Raw genomic sequence first — 5,263 nt, forward strand, 5'->3', positions numbered from 1 at the left:
CGCTCTCTGCGTCGACACGCACGCACGCACGCGACGCATTCCTCTCTCGCATGCACCGCGCGCGCGAACTGCACCGAACTGCACGCCGACATCACGGCACAGAAACATTACCGTGTGGCCCGTGTCCGACACGTGGCAGCCGGAGAGAGCGCGAGAGCCCGACGATGCGCGACGAGGAGAGACAGTGCGAGAGAGTAGGAGAGAGACGGGGCGAGCGAGAGAAATTGCCGTGGCTCGAAAAGGCTTTAATGAAAGTTGCCTGTTGCTCGCACAAATCGCTACGTCGACGGAGAAAATCTCTATCCCGGCCTATCTTCCTCGTTCTTTTTTTTTTTTTCTCCCCTCTCGAGAACACACGCGCCTTCGTGTGGTCTGGCTTGACTGGTGCCGATGGTGCCCGCGAGTTTATCCGTTCTTATTAGAGGTGAAGAGTTCACCGTAAAAAGAACGTATGATTAATGGCGGCGTGAGAGAAACAGGCATAAAAATTTAAATTCCGCATTGTTAAAGGGGGAACGGCGCGCGAAACGTGTACATAAATGAAATCTAAAAACATAATTCGCGCCGAGAATAAAAAGGAAGAAAAAAACCCGCTCGCCTCTATGATTAATGCTTTCTATATTGCGTTTTTATTTTCGCGTAGACTCGACAATTATGCATATCTCGTTTGTAATGAGCTGGGAACGTGCCATCGAGTGTCCCCTCGGATCGCGATAAAAACGGAGCTTTGCTAGCACGCGCGTGTTTTTGCGATCCGATTCGAACAACGCGCTATCAATCAAACACACATTAATTAAGAGGGCGTGGAGAAGTTGCGGTGGCGAGCGCGCAGCTGCGTGCGTGTGACATATGATATTCGGTGACAATCATGCGGTAGTAGCAATTAAACGTTGGAATTATTCCGCTTTTTGATGCTGCGTCAAAAAGCGATGCATAATTCAATGACGCGGCGACGCGGCACGATAGAGATTCCACTTACCCAAACGAACGCTAGTCGATTATAACGATAATAGAATGCTCAATTTTTCAATGAGCCTATTACGCGACAGTGTTTCACGTGCACTTTGTCAAAAGCGGCATAAATTTTTGCGATAAAAATAAATGCGGCAGTTATGTCTACTACATCAGTCGTTTCTTTGTCGGTATCACTGTTATCGCGATATTTATTACCATCGTCCCTCTTTTGTACACTGTCCTGGCATTGTACTTAACATCCCTGCGCATGCTGTATTACATTTCGTATAACGATTTTTATCACCCTACTACTGACGGCAGATACGCGACGAATAAAAATCAATCGGTAAAACGCGAAACGGTGTTTGTGAGAAGACGCGATATATTCGATCCGCTTTACGAGCAATTGATAAATCTTTCTTTGCGAATCTTTCTTTCTTCGACGATACTTGATGTTAAGCAATGGTACCGTGGGGCAACTTCGGCGCGCGACGATACTTCCTACGTGACTATCGTTTAAGCCAGTTTCTCAGAGCGGGATATCCGTACTTCGAGTTCCCGACAGCACTAGCCGGGATTTAATGGACTTCCGGAAGTGGGTCATACCTCTAAATAATGCAGTAAACAGAAAGGTGGCTTTGTAGGTACAACGAATCGTTGCCGATCTAAAAAGCGTCTACACAGCTATAAATCTCGCGTACCTCATGTACGACATTGCGCGTAACAGCGCAAGTAACATCGATATTAATTGATAATTATGATCGTAATAATCCTTCCCGTTAATTGAAACTGGATCATCTCGCTCTGGAACAAAGGCAGATCTACGTATGTGTCTCTCTTGCCAACGGGCATAATATTTTATTCAATTTCATTTTTGCGCTCCACTTAATTACGTCGGAAATTAACCAGCTTCCGGGAAATACAGAGAATCGGATAGAGAAATCATTTAATGTTATTTAATTTTCAAATCTGTCAATTTTGTTGATATAATTAACTAAAACCGTACCGTTGATTTGATCGAAATGATTCAAATACGATCGTTTAGCTGTTAATCGAGTTTACATGCACAAAACCTCAATTTCGAATTTGAACAAGTAAATAATGGATGGAAAGATCAAATATGTGATGTGATATTTCTATGTAACATAATTTATATAGTTAATAATCCTAGCGTACACAAAAAACCATCGTGATAAATAAAGCATTTTTTTTGTCACCAAACAGCATTCTTAAAAAAATTATTTTATTTGTACGAAATAACATAATGATTCAATTAAAAATAAAATAAAAATTAAAACACTATACTGAAAGTATAGTGTTTTAATGGGAAGATAATATTAGAATGGACTTTAACGAAATGGGGTACAAAGGTCACAAATGGAGGGATCTTGCTCAGGGACGGGAACAGTGGCGGGATTTGGTATTTGCGGCAATGAGCTTTCGAGTTCCTAACGCCTAATAATAATAATAATAATACTGAAAGTATATAAATAATTACAGTAATAATGTCTAGAATTATATTGTCATTGAGAGATTAATAAGATAATTAATTATGTCATTATATAAGCTTTTAAAACATTTATTATTATTAATGTGAGTGACAAGATAATTGTTACGACGACTTCTGTAATCTTCTGTAACCGAATTATCGAGCGCCAGAGGGATTGAAATAATGCGATATTTTTTTTTGTATTATTACAGAAGAATCGAAGCAGCAATTAAAACATTTTTTTTTCAGGTATACAAAGGTATATAAAGGAAAACAGTTTCTGTTTTAGTTTTTATATTATATAGAACAAAGATAATTTTTAAATTAATAGAAAAATTTTACATATATTTTTACATATACATTATTTATAGTACGTAAATAGATAAATTATTTTATCTCTAATATGAAGCTATCATAAAAATAAAGAAATAAATAATAGCATATCTCTGTTTCTTCTGTGCTGGAACAATATTTGCGGATTATGAATTAGGTTTTGTGCGCTTTGTATGCAAAACGAACCGACACTGCATCGATGCTTGGTTCTGCATAGCAACGAAAAGTCCGAAGAAAGAGGACAAAAGCGACCTGCAAGCGCCTGGTGTACTCCGAAGAAAAAGGAAAAAGGAGAAAATGAATAAAAATAAAACCGACGAGGTCGCATGCGAGCGCGGTCGAATATTTATCGATGTCGGTACATAGCGAGAGTAATATGGAAATCGCTGGATTTACCACTTACTCGGATATACACGTACATACGGATGCGTGTGCACCAGAAACGGACATGGTCCCAATTTTGTTTCGCGTCGTGCTCGTTGGTCGACCGTTGCTCACAAAATCCGTAGACACGAGAATATAACACGATACTTATTTAGGCGGAGGATACTGAAAGTTACAATGAAAAGGGAAAAACTACCGACAACTGGTTCACTGAAAATGGATCCTCGTAATATCAGAGAGAAAATATTGGCGAGAGGGGTGAGAGTGGGGGAGGGGGGGGGAGGGGAGGGAGTTTCTTCATCTCTATCTTCATAACTTACTTCCCGTCACTGTGCTTTTCTTCCTTATTATATTTTCTAACATCGAGTACGCGAGGAAGTCAGCGCCAGATGATGGTGCTCAGAAATTTCAGACTTTCATTCTTCGTTCGTACGAACGCCTTTCCCTATTTTAACGCTGTATATATTCATTTACAAAATACACGTAGTAATAAGCCTCGAGTATATACGTTTCGTTCTGTCACGTCCCTTTATCCGTACAGCCACGAGGTTGGAAATGCGAGGGGCTAACGTCGAAATTTCGCGAGGACATTTGGGATTTGATGGACTTGCGGGAAACACAGGCGGGGGGTCGCGCCTCTCGATAATGCGGTAAACGCAAAAGGGACAGGGACCTGACGCCATCCCCCAGACCTCGGTGTACACGCGACGCGCCGCTTATGTGCATCTAACACATTCTTTAGCGGTGAGGCCGGTGAGCGCGGCTATGCGCGGTCTCACCCCATCTCACCCTACTCCGCAGACACGTACCACCAACACACAGGGGGGGGGGGCAGGCTGGGGACCGCGCGATGGGTGGCAGTGGCGTTGGCGGTGGCGGTCCGGGGGTGGCGCAACACAAACACGAGTGCAAACTTCGAGCTTCTGTATGCGTGTTGGGAACTCGCCGGACCTGAGAGGGAGCGAGAGAGGAGACGGTCGCGAACAGACAGACGAGAGGAAGACAGAGAGGAGCGCGCAGGAGGGGGTGAGAAAGGGAGAGACCGAGAGAGGAAAGGAGAAAGCAAGGGGAGATGAGGCGAGACAGAGAAGGAGATTGAGAGAGAGAGAGAGAGAGAGAGAGAGAGAGAGAGAGAGAGAGAGAGAGAGAGGCGGTATATGTATATATGGCAGATACATAGCACGGCTTGCGGAGGGCACAAGTTAGTGTCTATATACGCGGGAGATCGATAGAGGACAGAATCCCGGGACATCCCCAGCGATCCTGTTCTCTTATTCTTGCAAGAAGCATCCTCGGGGTGGTCCACGACGGGGTCGTGCCGTCGCCGCCATCGCCGCCGCATGTTCTCGCTTTGCATTAATGTCGCGGAGACCGAAGAGGGATAGGGTCGAAAGGGGACCGGAGGTCTCGCATGCGGAAAGAGATCGGGTTGAAGAAACGACGTACGCGCGCGCCCGCGACGCTCTCTCCATCGCGCCGAATGCATTACTACCTCTCTCCCAATTATGCGTCGCAATGTCATCCCTGTTCTAATAACCGCATGCGTGAGAGATCGTCTTGCGCAGCGACGTCGTGGTTCCGTTCTGCTAATTACCGCACATCACGCACGCAAAACTTGGACCCGCGGGAAGGATTGATATATAATCCTGCGTACTCCGCGCGAATCCTACGAATTACTTACGGAATTCCCCGGGAATCTTGAAATCAACCCGCCGAACTTGAAATCGCATCACCGGAGGTGCGATATTAAACTAGCCTGATGTTTGCCTGGGATCAGAAGCGTGTACCTTGGCAGCGTAGATACTCCCATAGATAATCGTAGATATTCACTTGATCCGCATGCGTATAATACTCGATTCACTGCATTCGACTTAATGTCCGTGTAATTGTTCATTGTATAAAGATAAGTTCTTTACGTATAAAATTACAATAAATTACTAAAGTTCTCACAAATAATTGACCATAATCCTGTCAGAAAGAAAAATATTTTTAAAAATTACTAAAATAATTAAAAATGTTCAAAATTATATTATCGATTTTCATGTAACTTTTTTATAACTTTTCATCATTTTTACACTGAGAAACAAATGCTATTAATTCAAT

This window comes from Trachymyrmex septentrionalis, unplaced genomic scaffold (assembly GCF_001594115.1).
Source record: "Trachymyrmex septentrionalis isolate Tsep2-gDNA-1 unplaced genomic scaffold, Tsep1.0 scaffold190, whole genome shotgun sequence".
In the NCBI taxonomy this organism is placed as follows: Eukaryota; Metazoa; Arthropoda; class Insecta; order Hymenoptera; family Formicidae; genus Trachymyrmex; species Trachymyrmex septentrionalis.